Source organism: Macaca fascicularis, chromosome 17 (assembly GCF_037993035.2).
Source record: "Macaca fascicularis isolate 582-1 chromosome 17, T2T-MFA8v1.1".
In the NCBI taxonomy this organism is placed as follows: Eukaryota; Metazoa; Chordata; class Mammalia; order Primates; family Cercopithecidae; genus Macaca; species Macaca fascicularis.
In genome coordinates this window covers 62,932,537-62,956,845 of record NC_088391.1, presented here as the reverse complement: position 1 = coordinate 62,956,845, position 24,309 = coordinate 62,932,537, and positions in this window count along the sequence as shown.

Below are 24,309 nucleotides of genomic sequence, written 5' to 3'. Positions count from 1 at the left end.
TTTGTTCTTGTTGTCTATGATTTCTTTCAGTAGTGTTTTGTAGTTCTCCTTGTAGAGATCTTCCTTGGCCAGATATATTCCTAGGTATTTTAACTTCCTTTTGTGGCTATTGTGAAAGAGATTACATTCTTGATTTGGTTCTCAGCTTGAATTTATTGGCATATACAAATGCTCCTGATTTGGGAAAATTGATTTGGTATCCTGAGTCTTTGTTGAAGTTATTTATCAGGTCTAGGAGTCTTTTGGCGGAATCTTTGGAGTTTTCTAGGTATAGAATCATATTGTTAGCAAAGAGCGATAGTTGGACTTCCTCTTTTCCTACTCGAATGCCTTTTTTTCTTTTTCTTGCCTGATTGCTCTGACTAGGACTTCCAGTACTATGTTGAATAGGAGTAGTGAGTGTGGACATCCTTGTCTTGTTACAGTTCTTAAGGCAAATGCTTATAGCTTTTGTTCTTTCAGCATAATGTGGACTGTGGGTTTGTAATATTTGACTTTTACTATTTTGGGGTATGTTCCTTCAATGCCTAGTTTCTTGACAAATTTGATTGTGGGTAGATGTTAAATATTATTAAATGCTTGTTCTGGGTCTATTGATATGATCCTATGGTTTTTGGTTTTAATATTTTTATGAGGTGAATCACATGTACAGATTTGCTTATGTTAAACCATTCTTGCATCCCAGGGATAAGATTCACTTGATTGTGGTGACTTAACTTTGTGATGTGCTGGTGGACTCAGTTTGCTAGTATTTTGTTAAGGATTTTTGCATCTATGCTCATCAGGGATATTGGCCTATAGTTTTTATTGTTGTTGTGTCTTTGCCAGATATTGGTATCAGGATGATGCTAGTTTCGTAGAATGAGTTAGGAAGGAGTCCCTCCTCTGCAATTTTTTGGGATACTTTCAGTAGAATTGGTATTAGCTTTTCCTTGTACATCTGGTAGAATTTGGCTGTGAATCCACCTGATCCAAGACTTTTTTATTTATTATATTTTTGGTTGGTAGATTTTTTACTACTGATACAATTTCATTACTCATTATTGGTCTGTTCAGGATTTCTGTATCTTCCTAGTTCAACATTGAGAGTCTGTGTGTTTCCAGCAATTTATCCACTTGTACTAGATTTACTAGTTTGTGTGCATAGAGATGTTCATAGCAGTCTCTAAGGTTCTTTTGTATTTTGATCAGTTGTGATGTCACCTTTGCTATTTCTGATTGTGCTTTTTAAACTCTTGTTTAATTCTTTCTTTCTTTCTTTCTTTCTTTCTTTCTTTCTCTCTCTTTTTCTTTTCTTTTCTTTGTTATTATTATTTTTTAAATGTGAGACAGAGTCTTGCTCTGTCACCCAGGCTGGAGTGCAGTGGCACTATCTTGGTTTACTGCAACCTCTACCTCCCAGGTTCAAAATCAAGCTAGTAGTCCATTGATTGGGATCCCAATTTCATTTAGTTCTGTTCTGATTTTAGTTCTTAATTTTCCTCTGCTGTCTTTGGGTTTAGTTTGTTCTTGATTTTTTTTAGTTAAGTGTAAATTTAGGTTGTGAATTTTAGATATTTCTTTGTGTAGTAGGTTTTTCGTACTATAAACTTTCTTCTTAACACTGCTTTTACCATATCCCAGAGATTTTGGTATGTTGCATGTCTATTTTCATTGTTTCAAAAAATTTTTATTGCTACACCAATTTTGTTGTTTACCCCAAGGTCACTTAGGACTAAGTTGTTTAGGTTCCATATATTTATGTGGTATTGAGGGTTCTTCTTGTTATTTATTTTATTTTTATTCCATGGCAGTCCAAGAAGATCCTTGGTGTAATTTTGGTTTATTTTGAATTTATTAAGACTTGCTTTATGACTAAGCATGTGGTCAATCTTCAAGCATGTTATATGTGCAGGTGAAGAGTGTGTGTTCTGTTGTTGAGCAGAGTATTCTGTAGATGTCTACTAGGTCTAATTCGATGGTCAAATTTAAGTCCAGAATTTCTTTGTTGGTTTTCTGCCTTGATGATCTGTCTAACGCTGTCAGTGGGGTATTGAAGTCTCCCACTATTATTGTGTGGCAGTCAGTGTGTTTTCTTAGGTCCAGAAGTAATTGCTTTATAAATCTGGGTGATCCAGTGTTGGGTGTAAATATTATTGCATTGATCCATTTTTCATTATGTAATGCCCTTTTTAGTACTGTTTTACTGTTGCTGGTTTAATGTCTTTTTTTATCTGATATGAAAATAATAACCCAGCCTCTTTTTTGTTTTCCATTTGCATGATCAATCCTTCTCCATCCCTTTACTTTGAGGATATGGGTGTCATTACATGTGAGATAGGTCTCTTGCAGACAGCAGAGGATAGGTATTCCCTTTTTATCTAATTTGCCACTCTATGTCTTTTAAATGGGGTATTAATGCTATTTACATTCAAGGTTAATATTTATATGTGATGTTTTATTCCTATAATGTTAGCTAGTTGTTTGGTAGTCTCAATTTTGTAGTTGCTTTATAGGGTCTGTGGGCTATGTGCTTGTGTGTACTTTTGTGGTAGTGAATATTGTTCTTTTTTTCCGTGTTTACAACTCTCTCAAAAATCTCCTGTAGGGCCAGTTCAGTGGTGACAAATTCCTTTAGCAATTGCTTGTCTTGGAAAGAGATTAATTCTCCTTCAGGCATGAAAGTTTGTTTCACAGGATATGAAATTCTTGGCTTGCATTTCCTTTTTCAAGAATGCCAAAAATGGGTCCCAATCTCTTCTGGTTTAAATCATGAAATTAAGTCATAAATCAATAAGTTATTTGACACAAATAAAAACAAAGAGACAACCTACTGGAATCTAAATTTATAGCACTAAATGCCAACATCAAAAAGCTAGAAAGATCTCAAATCGACACCCTAGAATCACAACTAAGAGAACTGGAGAACCAAGAGCAAACAAACCACAAAACTAGAAGAAGCCAAGAAATAACCAATATCAGAGTTGAACTGAAGGAAATGGAGATACAAAAAAAAAAACCCTTCAAAAAAATCAGTGAATCTAGGAGATGGTTTTTTTGAACAAAATAATAAAATAGAATGCTAGCTAGTCTAATGAAGAAAAGAGAAAAGAATCAAACAGACACAACAAAAAGTGATAGAAGGAATATTACCACTGACCCCACAGGAATACAAACTACCATCAGAGAATACTTTAAACAGATCTAGGCAAATAAACTAGAAAATCTAGAAGAAATGGATAAATTCCTGGACACATGAACCCTCCCAAGGCTGAACCAGGAAAAAGTTGAATTCCTGAATAGACCAATAACAAGTTCTGAAATTCAGACAGTAACTAATATCCTACCAACCAAAAAAAGCCCAGGACCAGATTGGTTTACAGCTGAATTCTACCAGAAATACAAAGAGGGGATGATTCAATTTCTTCTGAAACTATTTCAAACAATTGAAAAGGAGGGACTCTATGAGACCAGCATCATCCGGATATCAAAACCTGGCAGAGATCCAACAAAAAAAAACTTCAGACCAATATCCTTGATGAACATCTATATAAACATTCTCAATAAAATACTGGCAAAATGAATCCAGCAGCATGTCAAAAAGTTTATCCACCACGATCAAATTGACTTCATTCCTGGGACACAAGGCTTGTTTAACATATGCAAATCAGTAAATATAATTAATCACATAAACAGATCTAAATACAAAAGCCATGTGATTGTCTCAACAGACACAGAAAGGGCCTTTGATAAAAGTTCAACACTTCTTCATGTTAAAAACTCTCAATAAACTAGGTATTGAAGGAACACACCTCAAAATAATAAGAGCTACTTATGACAAACCCACAGCCAATATCTTACTAAATGGGCAAAAGCTGGAAGCATTCCCACTGAACCAACAAAAGACAAAGATATCCTCTCTCACCACTCCTATTCAACTTACTATTGGAAGTTCTGGCCACGGCAATCAGGCAAGAGAAAGAAAGGGTGTTCAAATAGGAAGGGAGGAAGTCAAAATGTCTGTGTTTGCAGGTGGTATGATCCTATGTCTGGAAAACCCTGTTGTCTTAACCCCAAACCTTCTTAAGCTGATAAGCAATTTCAGCAAAGTCTCCGGGTACAAAATAAATGTGCAGACATCACAAGCACTCCAATACACCAACAACAGGCAAACAGAGAGCCAAATCATGAATGGACTCCCATTCACAATTGCTACAAAGGGAATAAAATACCTAGGAATACAATTAACAAGGGAAGTGAAGGACCTTTTCAAGGAGAACTACAAATCCCCACTCAAGGAAACCAGAGAGGACACACACAAAAAAGGAAAAATATTCCATGCTCATGGATAGGAAGAAGAAATATCATGAAAATGTGCATACTGCCCAAAGTAATTTATAGATTCAATGTTATTCCTATTAAACTACCATTGACATTCTTCACAGAATTAGAAAAACCTATTTTAAAATTCATATGGAACCCAAAAAGAGCCAGTATAGACACGACAATCCTGAGCAAGAAGAACAAAGCTGGAGGCATCACCCTACTAGACTTCAAAGTATACTATAAGACTTTACAATAACCAGATAACCAAAACAGCATGGTACTGTTACAAAACAGACACATGGAGCATGGAACAAAATAGAGAACTCAGAAATAAGATTACACATTCACAATCATCTGATCTTTGACAAACCAACAAAAACAAGCCATGGGGAAAGATCCCCTACTCAATAAATGATGCTGGAATAAGCTGCCTGTCCATTTGCAGAGAATTGAAACTGGACCCCTTCCTCATACCTTATACAAAAATTAACTCAAGACGGATTAAAGACTTAAATGTAAAACCCAAAACTCTAAAAACCCTAGAAGAAAATCTAGGCAATACTGTTCAGGACATAGTCACAGGCAAAGATTTCATGATTAAATTGCCAAAGGCAATTGTAACAAAAGCAAACATTGACAAGTGGGATCTAATTAAAATAAAGAGCTTCTGCACATCAAAAGAAACTATTATCAGAGTGAACAGGCAACCTACAGTGGGAGAAAGTCTTTGCAATCTATGCATCTACAAAGGTCTAGTATCTAGAATCTACAAGGAATTCAAACAAATTTATAAGAGCAAACAAACAACCCCATTATAAAGTGGGAAAATGACATGAACACACACTTCTCGAAAGAAGACAATCATGCAGCCAACAAACATATGAAAAAATCTCAATATCACAGATTATTAGAGAAATGCAAATGAAAACCACAATGAGATACCATCTCACACCAGTCAGAATGGCCATTATTAAAAAGTAAAGAAACAACAGGTGCTGGTGAGACTGTGGAGAAATAGTAATGCTTTTACACTGTTGGTGGCAGTGCAAAATTAGTTCCATCATTGTGGAAGACAGTCTGGCAATTCCTCAAAGAGATAGAACCAGAAATGCCATTTGACCCAGCAATCCCATTACTAGGTGTATACCCAAAGGAATATAAATCATTCTATTACAAAGATTCACACACACACACACACACACACACACCCACACACACACACGTACATTCATTATAGCACTATTCACAATAGCAAGAACATGGAATCAACCCAAATGCCCATCAATGATAGACTGGATAAAGAAGATGTAGTACCTATACAGCATGGAATATTATGCAGCCATAACAAGGAATGAGATCATGTCCTTTGCAAGGACATGGATGAAGCTGGAAGTCATTATCCTGAGAAAACTAATGCAGGAACAGAAAACTGAACACTGCCTGTTCTCACTTACAAGTGGGAACTGAATGATGGGATCACATGGACACGGGGAGGGGAACAACACACAGTGGGATCTGATGGGAGGTAGGGTAAGGGAAGGGAGAGTATTAGAAAGGATGGCTGATGCATGCTGGGCTTAATATGTAGGTTATTGATTGATAGGTGCAGTAAACCACAATGGCACATGCTTACCTATGTAACAAACCTGAACATCCTGCACATGTACTCCAGAACTAAAAATTTTAAAAAAGTTAGAAAAAAAGAATGCTAGGCCGGGCGCGGTGGCTCAAGCCTGTAATCCCAGCACTTTGGGAGGCCGAGACGGGCGGATCACGAGGTCAGGAGATCGAGACCATCCTGGCTAACACCGTGAAACCCCGTCTCTACTAAAAATACAAAAAACTAGCCGGGCGAGGTGGCGGGCGCCTGTAGTCCCAGCTACTCCGGAGGCTGAGGCAGGAGAATGGTGTAAACCCGGGAGGCGGAGCTTGCAGTGAGCTGAGATCCGGCCACTGCACTCCAGCCCGGGCTACAGAGCAAGACTCCGTCTCAAAAAAAAAGAAAAAAAGAATGCTAAAAATGGACCCCCATCTCTTCTGGCTTATAAGTTTTCTGCTGAGGAGTCACTATTAGTCTGACAGGTTTCCCTTTATAGATAATATGATCCTTTCTCTAGTTGCCTTTAAGATTTTTTATTTTATGTTGACTTTAGATAGACTAATGACTATGTGCCTTAGAGATGTAGTCTTGTATAGTATCTTACAGAAGTTATCTGGATTTCTTGCATCTGCATGCAGACCTCTCAGGGACATTTTCCTGAATTATATTCTCATATATGTTTTCCAAGTTGCTTATTTTCTCTTTTCTCAGGAATACCAATAAGTCATATATTTGGTCACTTTACATCCCATATTTCTCAAAGGCTTTGTTCATTTTTTTAAGTTCTTTTTTCTTATTTTTGTCTGACTGGATTGATTCAAAGGACTGGTCTTTGAGCACTGAAATTCTTTCTTCTGCGTGGTCTAGTATTTTGTTAAGGCTTCCAAGTGTATTTTGAAATTCCTGTAGTGAATTTTTCAATTCCAGAAGTTCTGTTTGGTTCTTTCTTAATATAGCTATATCATCTTTTAAGTCTTGGATCTTTTTCTGTTTTCTTCCTATTGGATTTCAACTTTCTCTTGGATCTCATTGCATCTTTTTGCCATTCATATCGTGAATTCTATATCTGTCATTTCAGACATTTCATTCAAGTTGTTATCCATTGTTTGAGAGCTTGTGAGATCCTTGGAGTTGATGAAACATTCTGGATTTTTGTATTGCCAAAGTCCTTATGCTGGTTCCTTCTCATCTGACAGAGCTAGCTGATGCTTCCTTTTTTATTTGAATTTGCTATCATTTGTATGGGGCTTTTCTATTTTTATTATTTTTTCCCTTGGGGTATGACTGTGGTGTACATTGTGTATCACTTATTGGCTTCATTTCTGGGTGATTTCAAGGTGCCAAGGCTACGTGAGGTTTCCTTGGATACAGATAGTTTTGTACAGTGGGTTTCTCAGACATCGCATGTTGTAGTGATACAATTTTGTTTCAGGATATAGTTGAAGCTGTGGTCCAGTAGGTGGCACTTAAGAGTAACAGCTGGCAGGTAGGAGCAGGAGCAGAGGTAACAGAGAAGCGTGAAAAGTGCCCTCCCGCAGTGTATATTTGCCTTTAGTTCCCCCACCCTAATGGGAAGAGCTGCTGCTGAGTCCACAACAGTGCAGTGAGGTTGAAGACAGGAGATGACAGATGGCTTTATCTCCACATCTATTACTAGACTATAGTGGTTCTTCCTCCAGGAGCTTGTGCCTCCAGGAGCTTCTTCCATGTTTCCTTTGATCCAAGACAGACTCGTGGGCTATGCTTCCCCCCATTAGGGGCAGATCATGCTAAGGGTTAGATCTCTGGTTTGGGGTATTTTCAGAGGGAAAGAGTCTGTGTAAGTTCCTTGATTATAGATAGCCCTTATATGGTGGCTTACCCAAATGCTAGTTGTGATAGTGATGTCCTGGGCATTTGAGCAGAATCACGGTGTCCTGTGGGTCCCAGGTGGCAGCAGTCTCAGGAAGATTATCTAGTTCCCCAATGTTTATGCACTTGTGTCAGATTTCCTATTGTTTTGTACTGCTGTTCAAACTCCAGACCAGTAGGTGACTCTTATGGGTAAGAGCCAACTATGGTCAATGCAGGTGGTATATACTTGACTCTTGCTTACTGGAAGAAGATCTCTGTTGCCTCATACAAAGCACTAATCAGTGGAGTTTACAGTGGTCTGATCTCGCTGCTTAGCCCTGGGAGACCAAGATGGGTGGGACCAGACTGAGCAGGCCTCCCTACAAGTCACCCAGTTGCAGACACAGACATCAGATCTGTGGACAGGGGACATGGGGCAGCCACCAAGTACCCAGAGGGTGCCTAGGCATGGAGCTGGGAAACCTCCTCAGCCCTAAGTTCTCTAATTCAAGTTCTCTGCATGGGGGCATCCGGAGGTGACCTAAACTCCGAATCCAGAGGAATGGATGCTCTGAATGCCTGGAGATCTACCTGACTGTGGAACAGAAGGTGCTCCACTGCACCACAATCTCAAGGGAGCAGGTTGGGGCACCCAGCAATAACACACAGGCTGCTTCCAGGTCCCCAGGCTGGTCCTGGCTACAAGTCTTGTTGCCCAGGAGAAACTACTGCTGTGGCATTTCTCCTCCCACTCTGGACCAGTGAAGGGGGAGAGCATAATTCCAGCACCTACTGGTGGGTGCTTTCCACACTCATCGCTCAATTCTGGCTATAGAGGCCCTTTCCGCACTCCAGAATAAGTGCTGCAGTCTCTGGCCCAAGAATAAAATGCCCGCATAGTAGGAATTTAAACAAATCAACAAGAAAAAAAATGAGCTGCATTAGAAAGTGGGCAAGGGACATGAACAGACACTTCTGTCTCTGGATCAGAAGTTGTCAAAGGACATAAACAGACACTTCTCAAAAGAAGACATACACATGAGTCACAGAGGGAGACTGTCTGCCCCTCTTATGTACTGGGGCTTCACTCACTTTTATCAGCCAGATGCTGTTGCAGAGGCTGTTTGCTCACTTTCTCCTCCCCAGGATCTGGGATGTCGTTTGCTATTCTGATGGATTCCCATTTTCCTTCTTGAATTAGAGCTCACACTTTACCTTTAAGCACAATTTTGCTATTTCCAAATGGCTCAAGAATGCTAAAAGCCTCTAATCCACCATCTTCCAGACTTTTCTTCTATTATTATTTTTTTAAAGCTTGCAGCACCCCAGATTCCAAGGCAATCTCCCATCCATTTCCTATTCAGGCCTGCCCCTGCTTAGCTTCTGAACTCAGATTAGATCAGGCATGTTCAGGGTGGTATGACCAGAACCCTGACATTATTCATGATCATTTTTAAAGCCATTTTTTATACTGTACACAGAATTATCTAATTAAAAAACAAGACTGATAACATCCTAACAAAAATTTTTGTTGACTCTCTAACACCACAGGATTAATTGTTCTTGCCATGACATTGCCTATAATAATCTGGCAATTTTAAACATCTCCAGCTTCATCAGTGCCCACTCCCTGCTCTAATTTTATATTTTAATGTCATGAAATGACTTACCATTTCCCTGCCACAATTTGTTATTCCTCATTTGGGTCTATGCCTTTGTTCATGCTGCCCTCTCTTTCTGGAATGCTCTTCCATTCCAAACCTTTATTAATCGAATCTATTCCTATCTATTAATTCTCATCTCAAGATGTCTTCACTAGTGTAATCAGGTGGGCGAGTGCCTCTTTTCTTCCATACCATAGCAGATACATTTATATTTACCAGAGTGCTGAATAAATTATATTTTCAGTCTTCTATTTGTAAACTCTGGAGTAAGCTTTTGTGTATTCCATCTCTCCCTTTCCAAATGAGACCCTAAAGTTTAGAGTGAAATGTATCTCCATCAGAAGTTTAGAATGAAATATACCTCACCCTCAGCTCTAAGGGATTGGCTCTGATCAGCTTGAGGCAATCGGCTTATCCTATCTTCCTCATCACTGGGATAACTTTATCCCATCGTTTTCATCAGGGATGACCAGGAAACACAAGCACATGTACCTGGCACCCCTCTGAAAGCAGTAATGGTTAATGGGTGGACTAATTGAAGGGAATCTCAGCACTTTTGCTGAGAATTACAGAATGTTGACTTCATTTCTTCTCGGCTTGATGATGAGAAGATGTGATATTTGGAACTGCTGTAGCCTCAGTGAGAGAGTCTAAAGCTGTCAGAGGATACTCATGTGGAGCCTGAGTGTGGATGTCACCTGAGGAAACAGCATTACCCACTCCTTGGTGTCAGTGCCACGGTGACATTGCTTTAGTTCAGAAACAGATAGCACAAGATATTAGAGTATCTGCTCAATAATATTCATGCCCCAAATTTCCCTTTTGCTGAGTAAGTTTGGGTCTAGGATTTCTTTTTTCTTTTTAACTTACAACCAAAAGAATTATAATACTAAATATCCTCCATAGCTCATGAGTACTTCAAAGACGGACATTGTGCTTTACTCATTTTTGTTCCTTCAATGTCTCTTGAAGTCCCTAAGACATAAAAGGATCAGAATAAATAATTTCTTAACTAATAAATATATTTGCAGCACATCCTGAAATTATTCTATAATGTAAAGCCTATCTAAATCAATATATTTACTCAAATTGAAAAAGACTGACCTTCCCCTATGTATTGAAAATAGAAATTCCCCAATGTTGAACTAGTTATGTAACCAATGATAAACAGTGTATAGTAGAATTTCAACAACCACTTCTAATATAGGAAATTATGATAATGTTATACCTATGGAAAATGTCCCTTTCTTCTTGCTTAGTTTTTTCTGGGTCTCTATCATCTTCTCATGTCTCCTGTCTTACATTCTTCCATGTTCCATTTACAACTCTACCCAATACTTCTTTTCATATGTTCAGCTGTTTATTCCCATTTTAAAATATTTTTGTTTACTCTGTAATTATTCAAAAATTTCATTTTAGGTTCAGAGTATTCATTTAATGTATTTATGTAGCTGTAGCTACTATAGCTCTAATACAATACTTCTCAAGTTTGGGCAATACTGTTAATGCCAGTGTCACGTTGGACAATGTCTGTTGTTTGTTGCCTGTTATCCTGAGAAGAAATTCTCTCTCTGTAAGTCTGTACTGGAGGAATTTCATTGTTTTGCACTGAAACTCTCTTTCACTCATGTGAATGGGAAAAATTTTTAAGTCAGTCCTAACTCTTTTTTGGCCAAAATCACTCTAAGTGTTTCTACCAGTTTATGGTTCCAGCAGTTTTCACTGCAGGTCAGCAGATCTCAACTGCTGTATCATTCTGGATTTACTTGTCTCCCTAGATATGAAGGCATCAGTCAGTTTACCCTTCTACCTTAGCACTCCGAAGGGTCAAAGAATAGCCATTGATTTTCGGTTTGTCCATGTTTTCATGTGAAGGTGAGAGCGATGACTTCCAAGCTCTTCACATGTCTCAGGTAAAACCATAAGTCAGCTTAGGCATTTTGAAGGCGAAGACAATTTTATCTGGGATTAGAGATAAACTTCCCTGCTTCCTATGAACTGCTAATCCTATTTTATTTTCAGTGTCAACAAATATGTATATGAGTTCTCAGGGACCACGATTTTAACTTTTAAGGGTTTCATACAAATGCTGGCGAGGATATGGAGAAAAGGGAACCCTTGTACACCGTTGGTGGGAATGTAAATTAGTACGGCCACCATGGAGAACAGTTCAGAGGTTCCTCAAAAAAACTAAAAATGGAGCTGCCATATAATCTAGAAATCCCACTGCTAGGTATATACCCAAAAGAAAGGAAATCAGGATATTGAAGAGACATATGCACTCTCGTGTTTGTTAGCGCTGTTCACAATAGCCAAGATTTGGAAGCAAACTAAATATCCATCAAAAGATGAATGGATAAAGAAAACATACATATACACAATGAAGTACTATTCAGCCATAAAAAAGAATGACATCCTGTCATTTGCGACAACATGGATGGAACTGGAGGTTATTATGTTAAGTGAAATAAGCCAGGCACAGAAAGACAGACATCACATGTTCTCACTTATCAAAACAATTGAACTCATAGACATAGAGAGTAGAAGGATCATTACCAGAGGCTGGGAAAGGTAGTAGGAGATGAAGGGGAGGTTTGGTGTGGCTAATGGGTAGACAAAAATAGGAAGAATGAATGAGACCTAATATTCGATAGCACAACAAGATGACTATAGTCAATAATTCAAATATACATTTTAAGATTACTAAGAGTATAATTGGATTGTGTATAACACAAAGGGTAAATGCTTGAGGGTATGGATACCCCATTCTCCACGATGTGATTATTATGCATTGCATACCTGTGTCAAAACTTCTCATGTACCCCATGAGTATATACATCTATGTACCCACAAAAATTTAAAATTAAAATTTATTTAAAAAATAATAAATAAATAAATTGAAAATTCATGTATTAAAAAAGAGACTTTTATGCCTACTATTAGGTATTTAAGGGATTTTTTTTTGGAGGGGGATCATATTTTTTTAAATTATTTTTTATTATTATACTTTAAGTTCTAGGGTACATGTGCATAACGTGCAGGTTTGTTACATATGTATACTTGTGCCCTGTTGCTGTGCTGCACCCATCAACTCGTCAGCACCCATCAACTCGTCATTTACATCAGGTATAACTCCCAATGCAATCCCTCCCCCCTCCCCTCTCCCCATGATAGGCCCCGGTGTGTGATGTTCCCCTTCCCGAGTCCAAGTGATCTCATTGTTCAGTTCCCACCTATGAGTGAGAACATGCAGTGTTTGGTTTTCTGTTCTTGTGATAATTTGCTAAGAATGGTGGTTTCCAGCTGCATCCATGTCCCTAGAAAGGACACAAACTCATCCTTTTTTATGGCTGCATAGTATTCCATGGTGTATATGTGCCACATTTTCTTAATCCAGTCTGTCACTGATGGACATTTGGGTTGATTCCAAGTCTTTGCTATTATGAATAGTGCCGCAATAAACATACGTGTGCATGTGTCTTTATAGCAGCATGATTTATAATCCTTTGGGTATATACCCAGTAATGGGATGGCTGGGTCATATGGTACATCTAGTTCTAGATCCTTGAGGAATCGCCATACTGTTTTCCATAATGGTTGAACTAGTTTACAATCCCACCAACAGTGTAAAAGTGTTCCTATTTCTCCACATCCTCTCCAGCACCTGTTGTTTCCTGACTTTTTAATGATCGCCATTCTAACTGGTGTGAGATGGTATCTTGAAAAAATAAACAACTACTTTCCCAATAGTTTTAACACTTATGTGCTAGTCATGGTATCTGCCTGGCCAAAACTTGATCTAACGGAGATAGCTCTGACTAGATGCTCACTTATCATGGATTGTTCCATCAAGAAAGAAATGGAGATTCTGACTTAATGGCTAGGAGTTTCAAAGGTCAAAGAGTATCAAGGCACTAGTAACAAGAGAGGTAGCTAAAAAGATATACCAACAGAGTTCGTTACGTAGAGGAGCTGTGATGAGGGGTGTAATCACAACTGAGCCAAATCTGAGGAAGCAGAATATAAGAGCAGGCAGAGGCTCAGAGGCAATAGCAGAGGGTACTATAGTGGGAAATGGCAACCAAAATGCAAAGAGTAGCCAAGAGGGAGAACTGAATCCCACCAGCAGGACTCTTCAGGGGCCAAGCTCTCCTGCTGCTAGGATCCCAGAGAGGATGTGAGGTTTTTAGTAATATCTCCAGTCCCACCAACATCAGCAGCAGCACCAATTCTTGTATCAGTAAAGCTCGACTCTATTATAGTTCCAGCTGCCACTAAGACCTGCTTGGTTCATTTTCCTAGTTTGCTTGTTTTTATAAGACTTACTTGGCTAATAAAAACTTGATTTTTTTATTCCAAAATGCATCCAGACAATAAACATCTCTATCACTTAAAAGAACTTGATCAACTCTCTGCTCTGCTAAACTAAAATAATCTAATGAAGAAATCATGACCTCAATCTTGGAGTTTATGCAAGGGTGGCAAAGTCAGCCAAAATGTCAAATTTTAAGTAACAAACATTTTTCTAGCATTTTAATCTAGAACCCCTTTCAACAACTTTTCTATCTTCCATATTAATATGTATTTTAGTGGACTCTTATTCATTGTCCAGCATCCATGATGGAAATTAATATGATAAAACAAATGTCAATGCATTAGTGGATGTTAAGGGTGGGTTAATGTGTCAGCCTTTCTTTAGATAATATATCTGCTTTTGAAAGGGTTTTTTTCTACAATAGAAATGGAGGCTGGAGTCAGATAAATAATTTTTGTCATGGTTATAATTAAGGCAATCTCATTTTTTAGCACATACTGGGTAGCCTAGAAAAATAAATTGTTTATCTTATACCATTCTACAATTGGGTATTTCACCTGTAAAGTTTGAATAATTGTTAATTGAAACTATTTTAATCAAATCAATGTCATTTTGACAGAAAAAGAGCCCTCTATTTTATGCATTTGTCTCACAATGCAAATTTATAAGCCCTTTAATATTCACTTCTACATGCTTCTCTAGATTTCTTGCATACAGCCCTCGTATATCCATTTGCTATTTGTAAGATTTCACGGTTGCATTTTCTATGTTAATATATCACAATTTATTTTTACATGAGATAATAAAACACATATTTCAAAATTTTTCTTTACCTATGAAACATCTTTTTTTCCCCTGATTTGGGTACATCCTTGACATTTTCCAATTTCAAAGATTTAAGCTAATCCAAAGAAAAACCAAAAAGCCAATAATGTTTCAAAGATTTTTTTAAAAGGTTCAACCTAGAATTTAGAATACTTGACTTTCACTTAATTTTTGGAAGCTACATTGAATTACTGACAAAGAAATTCTTCCTTTCCACCTTCCTTTCATCTTTCCTTTGTTTTGTACCAGATGATTTCTTAAAATTATGCTCAGAGAATCCCTTAAATATTCTGCAGAGATTCTCAAGTGCCTTCTCATGTAATAAGACCGGCAAGTAATGTAGTGACAAAAATCTTGTGAATAAAAACTCTCACTACTTACAGCAGAAAGTCTAAAGTCATTGTCATGAAATATAATGTAGTAGATGCCCATATACTTCCAGTCCTAAAAGTATCACACAAACATTGAACAACTACTGCCAAGATAAAATCAATATATCTGAATAAATATCAGTGTGATTGTATAATTTAAAACTCAAAATGAATCCCACTACTCTTTGTTTAATCAGTTTTATTGTTTAGTCCATCTTGACAATTAGGTACATTTATTTTCCAAGGAGCTGTAGGATCATTGTCATATGGCGAGTGATTTCATAAGATGGTTCAACCTCCACTCAGGGAGTTGATCAGACTTCCACGATGCAAGACCATTAAGTCATTTTTGTTTCCTCCCTCAGTACCTGCCCCCCAAAATGCACACTCTGCAGGTTAATCCACAGGACATAGTCAAAATGCCCAAATGTTCTCTAGAGTAATCCAGCCCTGCATACTGATCAATCAGAGAATACTTTGTCTTGCATACTGATCAACCTTGAAAAATAAAGTTCACTAGCAATGAAGTACAGAAGGAAAGTAATAATCCATTTAAATTTGGACCTAAACATGATTTGCCTGAAACATCTAGACAATTTCATGGAAGTAGAGCTTGTTTTATATATATACATATATTTAATTTTCTGGGTAATTGTTTTGGATCTTCTCTTTTTTTTTTTTTTTTTTTGCTAGAATAGACCTTGGGAAGGTCACATTAGTCCTACAAACCTGTAAAGGAGTAATTTGAAATACCATAAATAATAGAATATGTGGGCACATATTTATTAGGGTTCTTAATGTAAAAATAAAAATTAATCATATATTTATATGATTTGGGGCTATAGGTGATTATCACTGTGCAAAATATTGTACCATGTATTCAATTTATAAAGCATTTCTTTTAGCATACTATGATTTATTGCAAAAACCTTTGGAGAAGTATGTAGTGAGAGCCAAATCGAAGAAAAATCTGCTTTTTAAGGAATATATATATGCATCCTAAGTGCACACCATTTGATTCATATACAACAGCTTTAAAATGCAGCAAACAGTTCACAAGCTATTGGTAGGCATGCCTATCTGGAAGCAGGAATAAATATATGATGGAATATTGGAAACTTTGATAAAGTATAATTGGTATCAAAAGTCAGTAGTTATAAAAATTATTTATTGCTTATTTAGCCAGGCTTCTCTAAGTCAGTTTTTGCTAACATTTAAAGAAGCAAAACAAAAGCTAAGTCTTACAGTAAATTTCTTTCTTTTTTATGTTTTCTGTTATATTTCTAACTTGTATTCTAATTAGGAACTTCCATAGATCAAGAACCAACAGCTTCCTACAGCAGCTGGACTCCCAGCTGGGTGTGTTGTGTGTGTAGTAGCTTCAGTAATTTCCTTTCTTTTCATGTGTCTTTTCTCTACATTGGCTTCATTGTTTAGAATGAGATTTCCTTTGCAGTCAGTACCAGGTCCCTTGTTTTGGATATCTATCTTGATTTATAAACTCTCTATTTTTTTAATATTATTTTAAACATTGCTAAAATGTTCTCACATCAAACTGGTTTTTGCCAAAGCTCCTTATTCTTGTCATTATTCGAATATAAATTCAAACATTTAAAATAATCATTAATATTTTATATATAGTATGATATTTAACAAATAGTTGACATTAAACTTTAAGATGCATGTTGTTTTCAAAATTTGACATAATTTTTATTATTCTCTTTCATAACAGAATACAGAAGATATGTTTAAAGTAATAATTAAACAATATTCATTTTAGATTTTAGAGATCTTCAAATGTAAAGAAAATCAGAAATGACTGAAACATAAAAGTATCAGTTAAAGGAACTGGAATTTTTATCATGGAGTAATGTGGTTAAGATATAAGCCAACCACCCAGTGCTCTGATACAAAATTTCAGTCTAGGCTTAAACAAAAAGACACCACTTCTCATTTCTGTCCCCTCACTGCCCTTCTGTGGACTTGCTTCCTTTTTATATAAGTCACTCTAACCTAGGTATACAGATAAAGTTGCATTTTCACTAAAGGAATTCATAGTGAATATTGATGGACACAGTCATGTCCATATTCTATAGATTCATGAAACCATCATAAAAAAAAGGCCAATTCTGGACAATAAATACTATACTATAATATAGATATTAGTCTTTTACTACAAAGAACTTTGAACTGCAGGCAAAAAGGCCTGAATTTAAAGACTTTTCTGCCCTAGAATAACGTCTATTGTTCAAAGTCTCATAACCCATTAAAAATATCTGTCACTTAAAGAAAATTTCCCTAATTCTTTCCCCCAAATCAAAATGATTGAGAATCTAAGAGAATGAAAGAAGGAATGACATTTTATAAGATAAGAACTAATTTTTGTATGTAGAATTAAAGAGTTAATATAAAGAAACAACTTAGAGATCATTAGGTTCAGAACATTCTTTTCACTTGCTAATTGGCTTGGGCTTTGGACAACTAGACAATGTGACTTACTGGCAATGCCTTTCAAAAAACTGCATTAAAATAAAATCAAATATAAAAATAACAATCACCAGTATAGTGTTCTTTAAGAGTCCGAACCTTTGAAAGGCAGAATGATTCTGTGTGACACTGATTCCTTTAGCTCATCGAAGGACAGGCAGCGATGAAGAAATATGCAGCCAGGTCAGAAGGAAACTGCAGCCACTTTCTCGTTAGCAACAGCAAGTTTGATTCTGAAATCAGGTTATAGAGAAGGGGTAGAAGAAGAAAATTAATTTCCTCTTTCTTTCTTGTGTTTCTAATAATAGTTATCATTTATTAAGTATATTCTGTCAAATACCATAATAGGTGCTTTAAATGTATTATTTAATTTAAGCAGAGAAGCAATCTGAGAAAGTTTAATATTTTTATTTTCATTTGCAGATAAGTACATTGAGGCTTAGGTAGATTAATCGACTGCTTGAGGCCACACAGCTTGTAGTGGCAGAGCCAGAGTCAAAGCACAGGCATTGACCCTGAGGTCCATTTTATTCCATTCCATTATGCTGTTAGAGTACTTTGGTTGCAGGCGATAGAAACTGACTCTGGTTAATGTAATGTATGCAAAAAGAAAATTCATGGAATACTATAGGGAAAAATCATAGAATCAAAAGGAAGAGTAAATTTAAAAGCCAGAAAAACCCAAAAGACGTGGTAGAAGGATTTCTACAAGACACCATATCACACCTCCTTGAGTGAGCTTTAAACATTGTCAATAATTATGTTCCTGTGATAAGATTATATTCTAAGGGCCAACTTGCCTAGGTCTAGTCACCCATCCGGTAAGAAGGAGAGCTTACACTTTGGCAAGATCTCACTGGAGTGTGTCCAGTGAGAGAGAAATAATTCAAAAGGAAATTAGAACGTTTTCACCACCCCAAAACATTGAATGATTGGTTGCTATTTGCTTTTTTAAAAAAATTAACAAAAGCCCATGGCAGCTCATATAAATTTTTCCTATTATGAAAGGTTCTTTAGTCTTTTATATTTTACAAAAATATAGATTTACTAAAGGCTCCACATCATCTTCCTTTCCTTCCTCCATGTCCCTTCTGCTGCACTTAGAGCAACACACTCCATCTTGGAGGTATTCCTAGGTTATAGAGAGGTGCACATTAGCACCTTAAAGGTACACATTGGAGACACCGTGTTTCAAGTTTCTATCAGTCGATATCCAGGTTGCCTTTATTTCGAAAATAGAGCACCATCTGTGGAGTTAGGTAACAATAAGAACAGCAATTATCACCAATGCTTAAACAAAGCACTTATTAATGTCAGATATTATTCTAAGGGTGTTCCATATTCTAACTCATTTAATTTTCACAGCCCTATGGGAAAGGTACAGATGAATAAATTAAGACTAAAAAACACTTGCTTCAAACTAAAGACCTGCTACATTACCAAATAATTTGAGTAAGTCATCAGCTTTGACTGAGTCTGTGTTATCAGTTGGGATAAGAAGATAGTATCTCACTCATTGGTTTTGTACGATGAAATAAAATAGCACATTTAAAGTTACAACACAAGTCATGATGAATAGAAGGCATCAAGTCTTCTTCCTGCAAACTAACAAATAGCCAATATGATGAGCTACATTGGCTCCCATAATTACTCCTTTTCTTCAGGAACCTTATCAAGAACAAAAATTCAAGTCCAATTTTCAGTGTAAGATGCAAAAAGTTACAATTTATTTCTACTTTAAATAAATCATCACTTCATTTCAAAAAGTCTTTATTTCTTTACATGAAAAAGTAAGTTCCAATATGTATGTTTCTGGATGACAAAATTTATTTTATAATAAATAAATAAAAGTTGGGGTGCAATTTTGGCAGAATTAATAAGACAAAATCTATGTCACTGTTTGACAAAGTTGTGATGTCTATATTCATGAGTAATGGAATTAAAATACCCATCAAATCTTGGAGTATGAGGAAAAGTGTTTTGGGACAAATAACTAGAATACCTATAGGTGATAGTATAAAGCAGTACAGCTTCTTTTTTATAGTAGAACTCTATTATTTGGATTTAATTGTATTCAAGGATGACAAGAGAGAAAGAGAAATAGGTAAACAAATAATGGAACTGTGTTCAAATTATACAGCTAGCATAGAAAAGAAAATTACTAAATCTGTATAGGGATAGCATCCACAGAGAGAAGGTAATATTGGAGCTTGGATTTGAAGAGTGAACCAGAAGCAAGAAGAAGCCCAGCAGAAGGAAAAGCATGAACAGTGGCTTGGGGTACTAAGAAAACCTCCTGCCATTGTGTCTTCTGCAACTCCAACTGTGAAAGGAATGGAGAAAAGCAGGAAACAAAGCCAGAGACAGGAAGGGCATGACCAAATTCTTATATAGCACGCTCATTATGTTTTCTGTAATACATTCTTTATAGCTTTACTCTCCACTGTCAGGAAAAAGATGATGAAAACCTATTGTCTTATGAGCAAGACAGAGAAACCATATTATTATTTTATTCCCTCAACACCTCTGACGTTGTCTTAAGAGTAAAAGCAACAGTAAGTTTCAGAAAACAAAATAACTTGCACCGTGGCCATTTTTCCACATGCAGAATGTAGAATGGAATCATTAGGAAGTAATCTGTAAAGTTAAAGTGTTTTAAAGCACGAGAAATTTAAGCTCAAAGAGATGAAATACCTGCTTTGCTCAAATCACTAAGTGAATTAGTGATGGAATGTGAAAGAAATCCCAGGTCTGCAGACTCTGATTTATGTTCTCAACATTACACCACATTTCCTCTAAATATCGTAATAAATACTTTATACTCAAATGTGTGAATATAAAACATATATATACATCTAATTATAGACTTAAAATATACACTAACATATAGTTGATTGACTAAATCCAAATTTGTATATTAATTTGTAAAATAATATACATATGGTGGATCTGGATACTTGCAGGACATGAAAGAAATCTAATGGGAAGGTTTAGAAACATTTACGCTTTTTTTCCCATGGTTTTATCAATATTGAGCTGGGGTTATCCTGGAAAATAATTACTACCTTTTCTCCATCCTGTAGACCACCTTCTAGCCTTTGTGACTTTGGTAAGATGGAAGCAAAAGCAACTTTTGCTCTCACATGAACTCTGCTTAAGGTCTTCAGAAACATTTTTTTCTCTTCTTCCTTTTTTTTTTTAAATTTAATTTTATTTATTTATTTTTACTTTAAGTTCTGGGATACAGGTGCAGAACGTGCAGACTTGTTACATAAGTATACATGTGCCACAGTGGTTTGCTGTACCCATCAACCTGTCATCTAGGTTTTAAGCCTCGCAAGCATTAGGTATTTTTCTCTTCTTAATCCAATTTTCTGTTCATTACTCTGTGATGTTTACTTTGTTGCTTCCTTAAAAGTTAAATTGCAAGATGCTTTTTTCTGACGTCACTTTCCACCAATAGAATTTAATTCCTCTGCTTTGCCTTCCAAAATACCCCATCCATATCTGTATCTTAGTGTCCATAACACTGTATTGCCCCTAATCATAGTATGAAGCTAAGCTCCTCCTGAAATTGTGGTGATGTAACACATGGGATTATATTTCTCCATTATGCTGAGTCATCTGTGGACTTGGTGACTCTTTAGGGCAACTGTTTTCACATGATGACTAGGGGACTCAGACACCTTGGACATGATAGCCACACTCTCTATAACATGTGGCTTTCGTGGTGAAGAGAGCTACAGATTTGCATACTGACTTTTATATACTTTAGTCAGAAAAGGTTAACTGAAATGTTCTTTCATAGACTATTGTCTAGAATTGGCCATACAGCCATACCAAATTACAAGAGAGGTTGGAAATATGCAGGAATGCATGGATATTCAGTGAGCAGCAAGTATCTCTGCCACATTGATTTTCATTTGTCATCTCTCCACTAGTTTCATGAGGGCGGGAACTACATCCAGTACATCTCTTTAAGACCTAATTAATTTTGGATCCAGTCTCCAAATGTATGGTTCATGGAAATTCAAATTCTTCTCCAAATTGATGCAAAATCCTAAAAAAATCCATTTCTGCCTTGATCTTTGCACCCTCCATCCCAGATTACTTGTATATAACCTTTACCCCAAACCCAGTTTACTCAGTTACAGAAAATTAGCCCTTCCCTGAATTACAGACACACACACAAATGCACAATAGCAAAAATGAAAACAGCAGCAAGAGGTACACAAACACATGCTTTGTGAGAGTAGGTTACTTTAAAGAAGTCGTGTTGGGTTTGGGGAAGAAAGGGAGAAGAAATGGAAATGAGGCTTACATCTCAAAATGCCAAAAAAAAAAAAAAAAAAAAAAAAAAGAAAAACGAAAACAAAAACCAAAACACCTCAAATTAAATGTTGGGCATCCATATTCTGGAACATGTCCTTGGGCCACTCACTTCAGAAGAATTGCATCCTTTTCCTCTTTGCTTCCTCAGCCTAGCTGCACATTGTCTCAGTCTTCCCTCTCTCTCCTCTCCCCTTCCGTGTTTCCTCATCCCTCTGCTTATCTGCTCTTCCTCCAACTAAAACAAAAGCCTCATCTCATTTCCTGAAGAGGAGTTCACCACACATATTCCCTTTGTTTCTAGGGCTCCTGCTTGTACATATCCCTTTAAAATCTCATCTATACCTTTAGTTGTATATCCAAGGCATTCTACACAAAAAGAGTTCTTTCCTTAAGTGGGATTTCGGTATCACTATTGAGAAATATTGCATTTCCATTCCTGGTGCCTTGATATTTACTGTGGTTAAATAAAAATATTTTGTTTGGTTAATGAATTTATTGAAAAGTGAAAAGCACACATTCGGACAGCTAGTTTTGCAATGTTTTATATATAACAGCTACCATTTTATTCTTATTTTTAACACCACTGGAACACATCTCCAGATTTCCACTTGAGATTCTAGCAATGTGTTTCTGCATAAGCTCTCTCAATGCAGGTAATTATACTAAAATTTTGTGTATTATCTAATCAACTGAAGCATGTGACACCCCATAAAATAGATTTGTCTGAGCATTATCAAAAATAAAAAAAAACACACTTTTATGTTAAGTTTTAAAAAATTTTAACAACTTTAAAAATAATTAAGAACTCCAATTGTATTATTAATTGCAAATGTATATTTTGCATCAACTGTATGGACAGATGACAATTATTCGTAAATAAAATATTTAGTATGTAAACCACATTTTTACATGAATTATGAGAACAGTATTTTATTGTTTTTGGTGTTCTGTTACAAGAATATATGTTTCTTTTTATTGTATTTTCTTTAAAAATTTTATGTTAAGGGAAAGACTCTTAGTATAGTGCTAACAAAAATGTAACAAAAGGTGAGAAATTAATAATGTAACGTAATCCTTATACAGTTGAAATAAGAGGCCACCTTTGTAGAGTTCTTCATGTATAGTAGAATTCCACTGTCACACCCAGGAGCAGTGTTTAGCAATTTTGTGATTACAAACAAGGTAATGAATTAGGGTAAGAGTTAAGTTGCTGCAACAAGAACGAAAAAGTCTGACATGGCTTGCTTAAAGAAGCAAATGGTTTTTAGTTTTGGTTTTGTTTATGCAGCAAGGCTTTTTTGCATGTGGTCATTCAGAAACCTGTGCTTCTTCCATTTTCTGTTATCCCCAGGGATGTATCCCTAATTTCCAGGAAAGCTGTGTCTCAGGCACATCTGTGTTCTTGCTCTTGTGAAGGGGCAGGTCTAGAGGAGGAAGAACACAGTCGCAAGTTGTGATGCAACTTTGACTCAGCAGTGTTTTAAGGACCAGGTCTGGAATTGGCATCCATCATTGATGCTCAACTGTGACTGATAAGAATTTAGTCACATAACCACAGTTAACTGTAAGGGGCTGAGGGAACTAGCAAACGTGGTTCCCAGTGAGACATGCCATCAACAACTCTATTAAATGAAAGAAGGTGAGAACTTACTTGGCTAGAAAAGGAGCAATCTTTGTCAGGGTAAATTAAAGCAGAGGATGGTAGTGAGAAGGATGAGGATGAGGATGGGGATTAAGCAGACCTGTCATGGCCATTTTATTTTAACTTAAATCCAAGTGTGTATTTATTCATAAATCTTTTGATATAGGGCAAAAGTTTTTTTTCTAAAAAACACATCTACCTCAGATAGAATCCAACATAATCTTTCTTTCATAAATATTTAAAATGCATTCTCCAGGATTCCCTGCAATTCCTTACAGTGAAGTCACAATTTAAAATCACTTTCAAAGCAAAACAATTACAAAAATAGTTCTAGATTTGCATTATTTTCTGCATTTTTACAGCTATCTTATCTCTATCTAATTTGACACCATTATAATAACTTATTTGCATTAAGTTTTGTAAGTTTTTACTTATTTAAAAAATCTTCATGCAATATTTTATGAAATTCCGTTATTACAGGTGCTGGGTGTGGTGACTCACTCATGTAATTAGAGCACTTTGGGAGATCGAGGCATGCAGATCGCCTGAGATCAGGAGTTCAAGACCAGCCTGGCCAACATGCTGAAACCCGTCTCTACTAAAAATGCAAAAGTTAGCCAGGCTTTGTGGCACACCCCTGTAATCCCAGCTACTCAGGGGGCTGAGGCAGGAGAATCTCTTGAACCCAGGAGGCAGAGGTTGCAGTGAGCCGAGATCACGCCACTGCACTTCAGCCTGGGAACAAAACAAGACTCCGTCTCAAAAAATACACGCACACACACACACAGATATATATATATATATATATATATATATATATATATATATATATATATATATATATATAACATTATTACAATAATAACTACAACTGGTAAAACAGATTTAAGAACAAACAGCTGACTCTGCATAGGCACATGGTTCACCCAGCAGGA